Raw genomic sequence first — 17,876 nt, 5'->3', positions numbered from 1 at the left:
CACAAAGCTTTGGAACACTTTCCTTTAGACTAGTGGTTGAGAAGCCCTATCAATCAAAAATTTTCTAATAAAGAAATATTTTACAAAAGCGTTATACACAAAAAGTCAAAACGATTATGTGGATCTTAAATGATCAGTTAAAATGATTGTTTAACAATCCTGCAATATAAATAATTAAAAATTCCTTTTCTGAATTTTGATAAACCATCCCAAAAATGGCTGATATAATGAAGCATAGAAACTTTTAAAAAGAAGCTTTTTAAAGCTTTTTTTTTTGGCTCTAAACAAAATAACCAATAAACAGATTCATCACTAAATGCATAACAGGTAATGCAAATGGGTAATTTTTATTTATTTTTTATTTATTTATTTATTTATTTATTTATTTTTTCAAATCACTTTCAATCTTGAGATTTATTTTTGATTTTTTACAAATCTTTCATCCTGGCTAAATTTTACAATTTAAAGTTGAACAAATGGTGTTGAAATAGCTTTTAAAAGCAAAAACTATACACTGATCTCAATAGAAATAATGAACATTTTAACTTCTTCATATGAAAAACTATGATGATGCAATCTATATAAAGTAATCTTTTAAACAGAAAATAATATTTTTTAATACATGTATATTGATTATTTAGAACTACATAATAAAATGAGAAATGAGTGAAAATGATTTTTAATACTTAGTACAAAATTAGGTTAATCACAAAACAGCTTTTTAAGCTAATGTAAAATTAGAGTTAAACAGTTATACAATAAAGTTTAGTAGCATTACTTTTAAAATATAGCTTGAGTCTTTTAAAATAACATTACAATGAAAAGTTATCTAAAATATGAATAGTTATAACAGTGTAATCCAGAAAACAAAGTTACCTAGGCCAGCACAGTTTGATCACCATCTTTAAAATTTTCAAAGACAATATGCGACATAACTCTTCCGGGTCATCTGATATTGACAGATTTCTATCAAGAACACTTACAATGCGCTGGAAAAATAAGGTAAAACATCAAAAAATAAATTTTAAAAAATTTGATCTACTAGAATTAATTTAAAAGCAAAACAACACTTTTTTAATTAATGAGACTCCATAAGCAAACAAGCTTTTTATGCATTTACTTCAACATCTTACATGAATAACAAATATTTTGAAAATTCTTAATACAGCTCAATAAATTTATACATTTAACTCAAAAGCTAAGTTGCTAATGCATAGTTCTATACATTAAGGGACAGAAGCTCATAAATGCTGTAACATTTGTACCTCGAGAAAATAAACAGTTGAACTTGGTTAAATCAAAAAGCCAAAAATATATGAATTGGTTCATATTAGGCATTATTCATAATTTTTTATCCTCATAAACCAGAAAAAGTTAGCAAATAACTGATTTACAATCAGCAACAAAGTTCTGTAAATCTTATTTTATTGATGTTTTAAGACTAAAAGGAAGTGACATGGCTAAAACAGTCGGAAGATATTTTCATTTTGGGAATGTGTTGAGCAAAAACCGAAGCACTAATTTGAAGAAGGATGATAATCAGCAAAGCGGAGACGGGACTCCATTCACAAGAGGTCCCTGTAACTTTTTTGTTCGGTGGCCCTTTTGCCGATTTTTTCGTTTTTCATGGACTTTTAAAATTTATGAGGCAAGGCAATACAGTCGAACCTCTATATATCGAACTTCCACATATCAAAATTTTCTATTTATCAAAGTCCCAGCAAATTTTCATGTCCATTACACAGAACAATTGTTTCTATATATGGAAGAATTTTTCGAGACATTCAGGATTTTTTTTTTCCACTTCAGACTGTTTGTCTCATGAAAAATGAAGGTTAGGGGAGAAAATTATGTTCACTAAAGTTTGCTACGAAACTTACAGGGAATCTGGGGTTAAGGAGTGTGGAGATAAGTCATTGTTCCCTTCTGGAGTTCTTAAATTCCCTCAAGTTTATTTCAAATCTTAGTTGCAACCAATAATACTGTAAAATCAGTTTCAAGTTATCCCTATTGTCTTAATTATTATTCCTAGTCCTTTTAGCTTCAGTGAAAATTATTCAAGTTAAGTAAATTGATTTTTTACTTTTCTCTAGATTGCATTGTCAAAACGAAAATCCCTTAATGTTGCGGATGTTGAATTGCCAAAGAATGAAGATGTATGGAGGAACAAAAATGTCATTTCTGGTAAATTTAGCATTTCCGCAAGCAGAGATCCTGATATTATGAGAAATCAGAAAGTCGTAATGAAAGTACCGAAACTTACAAAAAATTCGCTCAAAAACATGAAATGGCATTACAGTTGGCAAAAACCAACTTTAATTTTGATGTTTAGGGAGATTTTTATGGTAAACTAAGATTGTTTCTATATATCGAATCTTTTTCTGGCAATTTGCTACTTCGATATGTGGAGGTCCGACTGTACTTACGACTGAGTGATCCAAAACAGAGTGAATAATATGGTAAAATTTTGCCCAAGGTGTTCAAAAATTATCATAACGTATGAAAGTCTAGGGCAGATTTAAGGTGGGGCTTGAAGGGGAAAAAAAGGGGGGAGAGGTCCGCAAAGAAAGAGAGATATATTTATTTCTTCCAACTGTAAAACGATTAAAGACTTATTTTGGAGGAGTTTGTTTTTCTGACATGTATAATCTTGCATTCTTATTATATAAGGGAGTATAAAGTAAGTACAATGTGGCAGTTGTGTTTTGGATTTCTATATCTGCCTAAATTTTAACAATAACTTGCTAATATGGGATCACTTATTAGACGCAACTTTTGACCTACTAGAAATGATTCTTTAACTTATAACTTATTCATTACTAGTGGTACCCGCACGGCTCTGCCAGTAATAGAAAAATTAAAAGGTCTTTTGGTTTGCCTGTGTATTTACAAATAATGTATGGTGAATTTTCTCACCAATTGACTTGTCCCCACGTTGCAGTTCCACGTTATAATAATTTCGTATCTCGCCAATTGGCTTGTGCCCATGTTATGGTTCCACGTTATGATAATTTCATAATTTACTCGTCCATCTTATGATAATTTTGTTCTTAAAATTGGAATAGAAAAAGAACCACATCGAATTTTCGAAAAAATCGCTTCGAGGTGCACACCCCCCACGCTACAAACTAACTTTGCGCCAAATTTCATGAAAATCGGCCAAACGGTCTAGGCGCTATAATGCGTCACAGAGATCCAGACAGAGAGTCTTTCAGCTTTATTATTGGTAAAGATCAACTTAATATTTGCATAAATATCAGTTAGAGGCTAATATTTGAGTCATTCCATGTCAAGTGACCTAGGGGTCCCCACTCGACCATCTCTGATTTGGATGAAATTTTACAGAGGAGTGGAGATGCCTTTGAAACTAATCTATGCAAATTTTCAGCTTCCTCGACCCAAATCCTGAGGATCTAGGATCTCCAAAAAATGTGATCCAAGATGGCTGATCAGCTTTTTGTGCCAAATTGCCAAGTTTACACCAATTTTACATGAAATTTTATTACACTGAAAGCCTGAAATTTTAGGCGTTTAAAGTATGGTTGACCGTTAGTATATTCAAGTATTTTTGTGAATTTGAGTTCTTCAGATTTTGTGTAGCATGTGCGTGAACTTGTGAAAAAGCACGATGGGAAATTTTTTTCCTGGATTTTAGGTTTTCATAAAATTTGAACAAAAATAATTCAAAAGCTCGTACTGAGTGACTCCATTGTAAAAATGCTTGTTTTTAATGGGTTACAGTTACAGAGCTTAAATATGTATTTTCTGGAAGATATTGTGATTCAAAGTGCCTATCAAAATCCTTCAAGTGAAAAATAGCCTATTTTCAAAGCGCTATAGCTCAAGTTTGTCACCTCGCATATTCTTTTCGTTTATACCATTAAAAAGAACAGACTTTTTCCTTTAAAAATAAGTTTTTTCTTTGATGGTGTTCTTTCGAATAAGGATAAAAAAACAAGCTTGAAATTATGTCAGTCGTAACGAATTGCCATGTTCAATCTCAGATTACGGGACATTTTATAACACTGGAAGCCGGAAATTTTAGGAGCTTAAAGTACTTTTGGTTGTCAACACGTTCTAGTATTTTTGTGAGTTTGAGTTCATTAACTTTTGTGTAGCACGTATGCAAAGTCTTGACAAAACGCAGCAGAGAAACTTTTTCCTGGATTTTACAATGTCATAAATTCTGCACAAAAATTATTCAAATGCTCGAACTTTGTAATTCTATTGTCCATATGCATGTTTTTAATGGGTTATAGTTGCAGAGCATAAATATTGATTTTCTAAGAGATAGTGGCATCCAAAGTGGCTATAAAAATAGTTCACATGAAGAATAGCCTGTTTTTAACGCCCTGTTGCTCAAGTTTGTCACCTTGCATCTTCTTTTCGTTGGTACTATGAGAAAGAACATATTTTTTCCTATAAAAATAAGTTTTCTTTTCGATGGTGTTCTTTCAGACAAGCGGGAAAAAAAGAGCCTGATATACTATTTGTCATTAGCGAGAAAATCTCGTTCTTAAATATATAAAAAATGGTGAATGCCATTACAATCGACTTATAGGGATTTCGCAACTGTTATAAGTCAGAAATAGTTTTTTTATTAATGATTTAAAAAGATACTTTGCAAATGAAATATGATAAAAAAAAAGAAAATTATCTTGTTCTTTCTAGTGTATCAGTCTGCTTCCTGAACAAAATACTTTTCTGATTCTAACATATTTCATTTACAAAAGAACTTTTTAAATGATTAACAAAAACTATTTCTGACTTATAACAGTTGCAAAATCCCTATAAGTCGGTTCCCCCCCCCCCCCACCCCCCACCCCACGGCATTCTTTATTTATTTAAGAACGAGAATTTCTCGATAACGACAAATAGTATATGAGGCTCATTTTTTTCCCACTTATCTGAAAGAACACCATCGAAACCTATTTTTAAAAAAATATCTTGCATCATGAAAAATGAAATTTGATGTCATTACTGCCACGTGTTAATGAGGAATGGCATTTTGTGTTTAGGTAATGGAGTTGAGAATTTATTGTGTGACATAACTCCTTGTCCTACTAAAACACAATAATAAAAAATTAAATATACTTAAACAACTATTATTTGAGACACTTGTGAAAGGAATAATAAATAAATAAGTATATACTTTTAATTAAACAAGTTGTAAGTCATAAACAGTCGCACAAGGTATGTGACATGCCACAGAGGTGAGAATTCGCATGTTGTGAACCAAAAATATACTAAAATAAAAATTATTATTAAAAAATAGTTGGCAAGTTTGAATAGATATATATTTGATAAAATTAAAAAGCATTGTTAAATGAATTGTTCCTTAAAGTTTTTTCTGTAAAAGGCGTGTGACAGAAAAGTTACTTTTTGGAGAATGACCCACATGCAATTTTTTTCAGTGTCAATATCTTCCTGTGCCCTTAGGCGCTTAAATGATTCATTCCATGTCAACTGACCTAATTTTTCAAATCGTCACCCCCCCCCCCTTGTTTATTTTCAGTCATAAAGAAGTTGTGAGATTTTTGTCAAAAAACAAGGAGATGGATTTTGCTTTAAAAACAAAGTGTGGTTATCGTAACTTCTCACCTCCATGAACTTGAAATTCAGGGATGTAAATCAATGTAAAAAAAAGAAGTGAACATGTTTCCATATTCTTAACATGTGCAGATTGTAGCAACGAAGAAAAAAACATTTTGGAGGGGAAATACATCAATCTTAGGCATTCTACCAAAATTATTAACTGCTAGTATATTCTCAAATTTACTAAATACTATTTTTTTACACACATTTGAACTAAAAGGATAACTAGTAATTAAGCTGTACTTTAATTAGGAGAACTTAATATTAGATTCCCATTAATCATTAAAATAGCTCAGTGTTTGCACAATTAACAAAATTATTACTTTGATATTAAATTGTCCTCGATTTTTAAACATTAAAAGTTTTTTCTTCTTTTTTATTTCCCTGAACAAGGCATTAATTTAGTTTTATTTTTATTTATGAGTAAAATAAATGGAACTTAGCTGGGTCATTGTTTATGGTTACTTCTAGTAGGTAACACTTCCATGTAAGAATGAAAAAAAAAAAAAGAAAACATTAGGTTTCAAAATTGGAAAATATTTGTGTTCAAAACGTTACATTTTCTGGAGAACGACCCATGTGTGATTTTTTTTCTTTTTTTTTTGCTTTACTGTAATGCACAAAATTAAAGTGTTTAACACATCTAGCAAAAAAGTTTTTTTCAGTTTTATACAATAAAATAAAACAAAAACAAAAGTGATTGTTGAAAAAATCATGTTCTATTTCTTCATTTAAAGCAACTTCACATATAAATTTAAAAAATTCAAACAGACGTACCTTTAAATGTTTAAATGGAGGAACACTTTCTATGAAAGAATAGACATGAGATAAAAATGCTGTTCGTAATTTTCACATTACTTTCTATTTCCAGGTTTAACAAGATGTTGTGCAGTACATGGTCATACTGAACCCATAAAGTACGGTTAAGCTGAAAGATTAAAAAGTGAAAATGCAGACAAAATGGAGGAAATCATCAGCATATAAAATATATGAAGAGTTTTATGTAAAAAAAAAATATATTGCTTCCCTACAAATACATTATAGCTTAAGATCTATGAACAAAAGTATGATATGTGTATGTGGGTGCAAACAGAAATTCTACTATTAATGGTTTTAACTCAAATTGCAATGAAACCCAATGAAAAAAAAAAAAAAGACATAGACATAAGGCAGAAATCTTTTTTCTATATTTCATTTTAAAGATGATAGTAAAAAATTCTCTTTGCAATGAGCTATAAAACACTGGCTCTCACAGAATTTGAGTTTTGAAGCACTACTAAAAAGTTTTAAAAAGTGATTTTTTTTGTGAGAACTGCAAAAATGAATTAGACAGAGGTGTGCTCACCTTGAAGGGACGCAGACTGTGCCATTGAAATTTTTAGGAGGGGGGGAGGAGTTGAGAAGTATTTTTTTTTGGGGGGGGGACAATTTTTAGAGGCCTTTTTGGTATTTGAGGGTGGTTGGCCTAACTCTTGGGGGTGGACACCCCTGAATTAGCTTTTCAAAAAATATAAACAGTTCTATTGTAATGGACACTCTCTAATAGCAGACACCTCCAATTAGGAGACATTTTTAAGAGTCCCAATTCCTTAATATGCGTCAACCCATATAACTCACTCTTAAATTGGACACTATGAATAACGAATAGTTATTTAAACAAAAAGTGTTTCATTTTGAATGCTTTTATAATTTTTTCTATAAGCTAACCATGTACAAAATGGTTTTACAAAACCTCTTAGTCATTCGGACATTCAGATTCTCAATTCTGTCCCCTCAACATTTCCTATATTTCTACCGTAACTCAAATCTCTTTTGATTTGTCTTTCCACTGCAGTGACTCGTGTAGGTTTTCTAACATCCAGTAGCTTTGCTACCACTTTTCTTTCGACTTAATTTTTTGTAGCTTTTATAAAAGAGAGTGGACTTTGTGGATGAATGGATATTTTCATTCAGTTTAGTGAGAAAGTACAAGTTGAAATGGTATCTAAAAGGATTGCTATTAAAAGGACAGATGATTTTCTGGAAGATGAAGAAAAAAGCTTATAATATATTGTATGCACAACATTTCTCAAGTTGGAAAATTTTCCACTTTTAAAGGACAGGTGAAAGTACAGTATTCCCCCGCATTATCCGGCATGCCACAAAATTCGGGGGTCATCAGATTTGCAATAATGCTCGCCTGGTCCTTTCCGGCATGCCGGAAAAATCGAGGTTATGTCAAAAAAACTATAAAAAATATATGTTCCACTTAAAAATGAATATAAGTTCGCACACGTCTTATTAATATTAATAAACAGTTTAGTTTCGTAAAAAATTAGTAACGATGTCATTCGTTATTTTAACAAGAAAAATATTGTTTAATAATGAATAATTTTATGAAATTTAAATTAAAACTAAGTAAGCAAACATTTAAGCAATAAGTTACCGCCCCTAAACCAATGCTAAAGAATTTACCATAGCTCTTCAATAAGCAAAAATTAAACTTACGTCTCTAAAAGGAACCTAAAATATTTTATTTAAAAAAAGTTATGAACAAATTGCAATAACGATTATTGCTTCTGAATTGATTACTTTATTGGCATAGAATTAAATCCATTAATAATGACCTACCATAAATAACAAGCACACATTAGGATGCAATACACATTTTTTTGAAAGAAAGTTTACTTTCGGGACTTATAGTGGTTTGCTTGCAGAATGGGAAATTTGTGTTGTTGCAAAATAAACCTTGAATTATCTGGCATGCTGGAAATTTCAAATTTCCCGGCATACTGGTCAACCTCGCTTTTTCCCCGGCATGCCGGATAGTGCGGGGTAATTCGGTAGGAAAATTTAGATCAAAGGTGAATGCTGCAAGTTCAGAAGCACAGTTGAACAATTTGCTACTTCGGACAATGATGAGGATGGATTATTTATGACTTAAAATACTACCTGAAAAGTTAAAGAGGTTTTTCAAATCGCAAGCAGTAAAAGTTTTTTTTCCCTTTTTCTTTGAGGATAGCAGACTTTGAGAGAGAGAGAGATGCACACAAAAAGTTCGATATTTATATGGAGAAACAGATTTTCAATGATAAAAAAGATGGAAAAATCTTTTTAAATTAATATTTCTGGATTTAAGTTTCATACAAATATGAATATTTCAGTTTCACTACGTCTAATTACCATTATCTTTATTATGCAAGACAAAATAATTACTTACACTTTGAAAATGAACAAAAGTAAATAATACTCAATTAGAATTATCCCTTCGGGGCAAAATGATAATACTGCAGTGGGTAGGTAAATGGCAGTATCTGCAGAAATGAATTTTCGAGACATTGAAGAAACGCATTTTGGATTTAATACTAGCAATACGGAAATGTTTTAACTAGAGGCTTTTTTTTTTTTTTGTAATTTTTTTCAGCAGAATCTAAATACATTCTTGTACAAAAAGCTAATGCACAATAGATAACAAAATACAAAAACAGTGGAAAATTTGCAGTTACTGACCTTTACCTGCCCACGGTCAGGTCCTGGGATAGTTGACTTCTGCTACTACTTAGGGTGGCAAAATGCAAGGAGAAAAAATTTTTAAAAAATCAAATTTGATCCATAGTTTTTTTTTCCTCTTTGTAGCTCAAATTTCAGCAATACGTGAAAGATTGCTAGATTATTTAAGAAAAAAATATATATATATATATTATTAAGACCATGGGACAGCACTTGAACATCACCCGGGGCGGCAAAACTACTAAAGCCCATCCTGCCCACAAAAGAATAGTACTCATACTCATATTGTAGATATTGAACATAACTCACTTTGTAGATTTTTATTAAAGCAATAGCTATGAGCTCAAAGAGCAAATTTTCAGAGTAATCCTCACTAATAGTGAAAACCTCCCAACAATGGCCTGAACTTCAGATCCCCTTGGCATTTCGCTATTCAGAGGTACTATCTTATATAATTAAAAACGGAGCGTATGTATCCATGTATGTACCTATGTAGTTATCTATGTCCAAGTTTCTTCTCCTGAACGACAGTGAACTGACCATCGAATCAGGTATTTAATGGATATGTAATCTTCCCGTCTTTATGTTTGGCTCTTTAAGATAATCCTTTGATAATAGTTAGCGGAGATATTAATTAAAAACTATTAATTATGACACTTAGATTTCGACATAGAATTACTATTTTTCAAAGCTTTCCTCCATCCAAATTATTATTCAGTGCTTCATCTCAACTTTCCACAACAATGCTTTCATTAAAATTTGTAGCATAAAGAAAATCATTGAGACAAAAGATCTGCTGCCATGTTTTGTCTCGAATATGAGCAAATAAAAATTCTGGGTTTTGTTTTAAAGGCTTCTCCTGTAATCGGGGATTTAACCCATTCCTTGCCCCCGGCTGAAGCTCTTACATATCTTAAATTTGTACGAGTATGTTTTTTTTACAATTATAATGTGTTTACTATGCTTTTAATTTATTTGTATACTACTATTATTTATTTATTATTATTTTTTGTTTATTTATTTTTAAATGACGATATTTTCAAACTTAAATTATAACTTTTTATATTTGCGGCACCCTTTGATAGATTTTTAGTGATACGGTTTTGAATATTTTTAATTTCACAAACAAAAATTATAACGACTGCATTGACTATATGTAATAGTTGGCCATGAAAAAAAAAAAAATATATATATATATATATATATATATATATATATACTACAGTACAAATGAAATTATAATATCTTGAGTTCTTTTCGCTTTACTCATACGAAACGAAACATTCCTTTTTTCCCTTTCTTTTTCAGATTTTATTTATTGTTTTAAAATAGCTCCAATGTTTTAATTGCACCTTCTTTTATGAGATTTTAAAAATAGAAATAAAATATTTGGTTTCTTTTCAATAATCAAATTGCCTTAACTAGTAAATAATCCTATGAAACTAACTAAAATTTATCCAAGTATGTTTAAAAAAAGAAAAACAATCCGACTCGATTTCAAGCAAGATTTTCTTTTTTTTTTCCTTCTGAAGACATGTTCCCAAATACAAGCAGTAAAGCTTGCTTTGAAATTACTTTCTGATTCAAACTGTTTTGTTGTAAGAAAATAATGTGGAAGGGTTGACTACAAGACACCAAGGGGGACACCTCCTTAGGGATTTGACCTTTTCCAGGCTGTGTCTGTTATTCCTCTCTCAGCTGGGGGCTTTTAGTTGCATGCACAAAAGTATCCTTTAGGGAAATAGGGGATTAGCCGCGAGTTTTGATCTTTTGTAATCATTTATCTTTTAAAATACTTCCCACGCTTGAGCAACTGATATCTGGACACTCAGAAGGGATTTAAAAGTCAGAGTTACGACAAAAGAGCCAGCTCTGTGTTTATTGGTCGTTTTGAAGGGTCACAATATATCAAAAGGAATCGAAGAATGCTTTTTATCCTATTAGAATATCATTCCCACAGTTAAAGCGTTTTTGTCCATCAATTCCCATGTTCACAGGTGGATCGATCAGTCAATTGTTTGAAGAATGTTTTGTTGAGTCCTTTTGAAAGATAGATCTTCTTACATTTAACAGTTTTTGATTTCATAAGTGTATAAAAAGAAAAAAAAATGATATACTGAGATAAAATCAAAAAGAAAAATAAATCAATAAAATAATTAGTGTTATAAAAATAATTGCTTTTCGTCCTATCCTCTATTGTTTATTATTTTCCCATTCTTTACTGTGTAATTTAATGAATATTTTAGCACATATTAGCAACCTCGTATTTTATTGCAATACTTAATCTAGTACCGAAAAATTAATAAAGCGGAGCGATTTTCGAATGCAAGCTCAACAGCAAAAACAACATTAAAATCCCGATAGCAAAATGGGCAGAAAGGTACTGTTACAACATAGCAAAAAGCAACTCCGTTCGTTATCTGCGGCAATGCGTGTTAAGGGGTTTCGGGCTGGTCATGGAATGGGTTAAAATGCTTACTTTTTGGTTTTTCCAAAATCTGCCATGAAAATTTTACTGTTTTTTTTTTTGTTCAAACCTGATTGTTGAACACCCCTTACTTGACATAACTCTTATTTTCAAGTTGGACCGTGCAAAGCCGGGCGACGTAGCTAGTTGCATATGAATTTATGATGTCAAAGCTTAAGATTTCTGAAAGTTTATGAAATTCCGAGATGACCAAGTTGTGATTTTTTTTTAATTTGAAATGGAATGACCCCAAAGCAAAGTTTTGAACTAATAGTAAATGTAACAAAAGTCATCAAAACCATTTATACACAAATGGGAACAAAATGAATTATAAATGTAATAAAAGCACAAAACCCTCAAGGTATTACAGCAGATAACTTTTTCAATTCAAATTTTATAGTCAGGCTGCAGTGAGAAGCTCAGCTTTGCCTTTTCTTGTCGAATTTGTTTGCATTGATGTAGGTACACCATGGGTAGACTTGTAACAGTCAGAGGCACCCCCCAATGGGAGGTCACTATGACCTCCCAAAGATTTCCTTATTCAGCTAATTTTCGTCTAACAATTTGGTAAAATCATCTTCATTGGCAAACATTTGAAGTTCCATTCGGCAAATTGAGAATTTCCACCCTCCCAAAAATTTCAGTTTGGGAATTTCAAGAACATTTTGTTTCAAGAACATTCCTAAAGGATTCATGCATTTTTTACATCAATTAGAAATTTTAGTCATAAGGTGCATTACTAAATTAATTATTTTTGGGAAAAAAAGCAGGTTTTTCTTGTTTACTGTTGTTACTTCTTACTTATAGAACTAGAAAGTCGCCCGTCAAGATATGACAGGTGAAAATAGCTTCTACATTTGAATGAAGCTTTGTCTGTTTGGTGATATTTTGATAGTTGAAATTTTAACCTCAACTCCAAAAGGTTAATCCTTAACTTCAGAATGGCAGTGTTCATTGCTGACCAGTTTTTTTGTTTCTTCACTCCCCTGAAATGACACAGTCTCACCAGTAACACAATTAAGTTACCGGATCCAGTTCAGCCTCTTCACAATAAAGTCATTCCCTGCATTTTAAACATTACCAAAAAATATTACAAATTATCATGCTGTGGAGCGAGTTTCATTGTTGATGACATCAGGAGCGTTACTCAAATATTGGCTATTATATATATGAGGATAATCACCTCTTTGAAGTTTGGGAAATGGAATTTTCAAAAAAATAACGCATTGGAATTTTCAAAATTATTTTAGTCTGTCTTAAGTAGAACAATTTATTCAGATGAATTTTACATCTTTTGTTGACTTTTTAATTATAACTATTGTAAAGGCAAACCTAACCTTGGAGCATCGTCATGCAGTAATCAGGATCTGCGTAGAATTCAAAATGCTGCCAGGTTAGCTTTGGCCCAACTATAGCTGAATTGTAGTTAGTTAGGCTAATCGTAGGTCCCTATTACTCACTAGGGAAATATGTGGTTGGCATTAAAAAGCACAGCTCTTCAATAAGTTAAGGCAAAAAATATAAGGAGATGGAGATTCTATAGCAAAACAATTATGGACCGAATGGACAATTAAAGAAGGTTGCATAAAGCAAACAAGCTAGCTGGGAAAAAAAAATCAAATTATGAAAGTTTTTTTTTTGGGGGGGGGGGAGAGACACAAATAGTTGGTTTTAATTTTTTTCATATTTGAATTCTGCAATCTTTATTGAGTTACAAAATAATTTATAGAAAATAAGTTGTAACCAATATAGATTCTTATGTATACTTGTAACTAGTGATGTGCCGGATCGTTTTAAATGAAGATCCGCGGATCCGGATACGGATTTCAATTTTTTTTTTAACCCAATTCAATTATCCGAGTGTAAAATTTGTTACGGAAGGTATTCCCGTCAGAGTAATGGCAGTTTCTTCAAAAAATGTCAACTGCGACAAAAATATAATCAAGACTATGATTTACTCTTTAAAGAAGTATCCGTTTAAAATTGAGGGAGAGTTGAAAGGAATGGGTCCAGCGCTGCATTAATGCTTAGATGGAATGTGAAAAATATTTCTAGCTTACTCAGTAGATGTAGGATACAGGAGCAAGAATGTAAAGCTGTTACTGGACAGGCTAGAAATAATTTTTCCCATTTTAATTAAAATGCAGAAATTTTATTTAAATGCAGAAATGGCTTGAAATTAAATGTAAAAAATGACCCATTCCACCGAACTTCTCCGACCAACGAAATACAGAGCTGGGAACACCTTTACAAACAGTAAATAGAGAATTTAGTCTTACTTTTTTTAAAGGATGCCGAGAAAAACAAAAAGAAGAATAACAGAAACCCCAAATCAATAACAAAAACTAATATTAAATTAAAAATTAAAAAAACAAAACATGTCCCAGAGAGCCGACCTCATATTAAGATGAATTTTGAGGGTCAGAACACACATTTGTTAACAAATTTGAACTGACAGCAGGTAAAAATTTTAAATCATTGAGCTTTTTCTCCTTATCTTCCGACTATGAAATCGCTACTAATCACGCGTATAAAGGCTAAGTATTGCATTTAAAATTTACTTAACAAGGTTATAGCTCTTATTGTGTATAAGTTGGAAGTTTCAAATAACTATCAAACGCAGAAAACTTCGTTCTTTCAATTAGGCCAACATTTTAAACGTACGGGTAAATTTTTTACTCCCATAATTGTGAAAAACGTTAAATCGGTTTTTTATTAATATCTCCGGTAGTTAAAGTTCTACAAAAACGAGGCCAAGCTAAGAACACTTCCGATCAAGTCACCTTTTGAATGAAAAATGAACTATCAAAATCGGTTTCATCTGTTTAGGAGCTACGGTGCCACAAAAAGACACACTGATACACACTTTTAAAACTTATTTCCCCTTCCTTTTTGCAACGGTTTACAAATTGGCTTCTGAAATTATACCTTATAATTTAAATAGGGAATAAAACCTAATTAAATGGAATTTAAGAGTCTTTTATTCAAATATTTGAAAAAATTTAGAATAGAAATGATCCGTTTAAGATCTGTCAAAAAAGTAGCGGATAGGGATACAGATCTTTATTTTCCCTCGGATATCAGCGGATACGGAATCCCGAACATCACTACTTGTAACACTTGAAACACCATTTTTTTGTTTTTTTTTAAATATTATCTTACCAATCAAATAAAAAAAGTTAAAAGAGGATATTATAATTAAGTTTTGATTTTTATAAAATTTAAACCAAGAACAAAAATGCTTGCAATAGAAACAAAGAGGACACTTTATGGTTTAAAAGTTTTAATCAAATAAAAGTTGTAATAATAAAAAACATAATTTTAGTTGTGTTTCTTTTTTTAAATTCTTATTTTATTTATTTACTTATGTACTTTTTCAATGTTTTAAGTATAATGGCTATAAACAAGCATTTATCAAACATCTCCAAAGGATGCAGAAGAAGCAATGCAGTACAGTAACACATAAATTAGGTGAAATATGTTGGAAAACCTAAAAAATTTTACCTTTTGTTGCCGCATCAATAGGAAGTTTCAAGAGACATGGATACAGGACATGGACAATTGGAAGTTCTTTTGAGTATATGAGAGGAGAAACAGCATGGTAAATAGCATCTTCCTTACCATTCATTTTTTATCAGCGTAGGAGGCTGAAATTTTAATACAGTTAATGAAAACTAGATATAACTTTAAATTATCCATCACAGAATGTAGAAAGTATCTCTGTTTAGGGAAAAAGCAAACATGAAACATATGAAACTAAGTATAAAACAAATAAAATTTATAATTAAATCAAAGTACAGTTTCAGAAAATGTTTTCATATGACTTAAAATGTTCCTTTTTTTTTTTTTTACTTTATTTATATTTATGTAGCTTTCAGTTAAAATATTCATTTTTTTAATGATCTGCTCAAATTACTTGCATTTGTATAAACTAATTATTAGACAAATTAAATAAATTACAGGAATTTTTTCCAATGGTCATCATTTTTTTTTTTTTTTGTAAAAAAAAGAGTTTGAATTAATTTAATACTTGACTAATGCTTACTATCCTTTCTAGTCCAGTCTAAAATGCCAAATATAGAACAATAAAAAGATATATATTTTTTTGATCATATGGATGTTTTTCATCAAAAAAATTTAAGCCTAGTAATTTTTTAATTATAGGTCAATATTTGATTGACACTAAGAACAGACAGATTGGTTATTTTGACAGTAAAAGAGTTAAAGTGTTGTCAATTATGTGAGGGAAAGGACTGAAAGATACTAGTCAACGCTCGTTATAATGACCCCAGTCGTCGTCAGAAAAATTGGTTGCTATAATGACTGGTCATTATAACGTAAATGTACAAGATATTGAATGTTATTTTATGATTTTTAGAAATAGAGAAATATTTTTTACGTGTTATGCTTCATTTTTACAAAACATGATTGATTATATTTTCTAAAAATAATTATGTTTAACAGTTTTAAATAATAGTTTTTGCATAGATAATCTTGGGAACTGCAAAAAAACGAAAGAAAAAAGACTGCCTTTATGGAAAAGAAAACGAGACTTTATCTATAGGTTGTTATAATGAAGGGGTCACAGTACTGAGAGGTCATTAAAAAGAGCATTGACAATATTTTTAAAATTTGTACCATAAAAAACTAATAAAAGAAGAATATAGCAAATTAAAGTGTAGAATGAGTTTGATATGATGAAATTAGAGAATTTAAATATTAATAATATCTCCTATTATTTCTTTTACATGTATTAGTAAACATTATACAGCAAATATATGTACTTTGAAAAACTAATACATAATAATACTTATTATTTTTACTTACAACATTATCCAGAATATGGTCAAAACACCGAAGGCCTATAACTTGCTGATGAATGGCATGATAAGATATGAACATAAAAGGAGGTGGGAAAACATCAGGAAGATATTTCGACAAATGAGGATGCTGAAAAAATAGAAATAACTGCATTAAGCAAAATAAATATGTGACTTTTTTTTTTTTTTTTTTTGAGCATATACACTTTTTAGCATATTAAAAATTAATACCTTTTAAATTTATATTTTAAAATTATTTTTAATATATTTTGTTTTTTGAGACACATACAGGGACAAATAAATGTTCATCAAAATTTAAAGTAAGGGGAAATACTTTTTCATTCAACATTTTAAATGTTTTATGAAAATTCTATTTTTGCTTCAATATCTTCAGTAGCTTTGCAATAAATCACTTTTATGTGCGACAGTCCTTCAACTGAAAATGTCACAAAAAACATTGCACGCTACATGCTTTATAAAGTTTTGAAAAGCTTTGGGACAATTCAATTACGTAAGGGTCCCGATAGGGAGGAGAGTTGGAAAAATCTCTATTACGTAATATTTTCCAAGTCGATATTTTACATCAGAAATTGCGTGGTCAAGTGGTTTTCCAGGGATGATATTTCATTTCCATATGGGAAACATATTAGAATGAGCTGTTTTTTTTTTTTTTTTACAAAGAATGGATTTTGTAAAGTGTAGTAAAAAATTGCACTATGTATGGCATGTTTTATTTTTAATTAGTATTGCGTCATATATAAAAAAAAATTCAAAAAAACATCGAGTTTAGATCAGATATAAAGAAATTCAAAAAAACATTCAGTCTACTTTTTAACTTTTTAGAAAATATTTCTTAACACAAAAAAAGACCTAATTTAATAATAATGAATTTAATAATGATTCCAATAATGTAATATCCATTATTTTCTCATTTCGAGAAACCAAATAAAATCTTACGTAAGAATAGAGAGGAGAGGCTTTAAAAATCTTACATACCCTACACGAGGTGAGGGGGGGGGGCAAAAATTGCTAAAACCATCCTTACGTCATTAATGAATGTCCCCTTTTTCTTGCATCAATAAAGAAAAAAAAATATCACTTACTTTTACATGGCACAGTATCCAGTGAAATACATGGCAAGCACTAGCAGTTTTCAATCCAAGTTTCTTTCATTAAACTAGGCTCATTACTGTTAAAATGCTTTTGAACACTGTAGGGTTCAAAGATTCATCACAGAGTAAAGTCCCTAAGTTTGTGTACTCGGTGCAATTTAAAAGTTCATTCAAAAACTCTGAAAGAAAAAGTATAAAAATTAAATATGAACAAAACAATCAAATATTCATAAAATAAATTTTTAGAAAAGAGAAAAAAAAAACAGTTAAAAGGGTTACAGTTAACTTATTTCAAAAAAGCAATCTTGAAAATGAAAATTCTTTAAAATGTTTTCTAAAAAACCAAATAAATATAAATAATGCCTTCTGTTTTTAATATAATTTTCTGTGAAT

At 30.5% G+C, this 17,876-nt stretch overlaps 1 long non-coding RNA gene across 1 annotated transcript in view; it reads right to left on the bottom strand.

Annotated features, from left to right (window-relative positions):
• The window catches only part of LOC129229600 (uncharacterized), a 30,480-nt gene extending 12,824 nt beyond the window's left edge, over positions 1–17,656 (bottom strand). Inside the window, exons 1-5 of the long non-coding RNA XR_008581108.1 lie at positions 17,475–17,656; positions 16,379–16,501; positions 15,056–15,198; positions 6,373–6,523; positions 877–989 (exon numbers count right to left, since the gene is read on the bottom strand). This is a non-coding gene — a long non-coding RNA (uncharacterized LOC129229600). The remainder of the gene's footprint in view (positions 1–876; positions 990–6,372; positions 6,524–15,055; positions 15,199–16,378; positions 16,502–17,474) is intronic.
• Positions 17,657–17,876: the final 220 nt, after the last annotated feature.

The sequence above is a fragment of the Uloborus diversus genome, chromosome 9, assembly GCF_026930045.1.
Source record: "Uloborus diversus isolate 005 chromosome 9, Udiv.v.3.1, whole genome shotgun sequence".
In the NCBI taxonomy this organism is placed as follows: domain Eukaryota; kingdom Metazoa; phylum Arthropoda; class Arachnida; order Araneae; family Uloboridae; genus Uloborus; species Uloborus diversus.
Note: the sequence above shows the minus strand (reverse complement) of the source record. Positions and strands in the feature narration are given on the sequence as shown.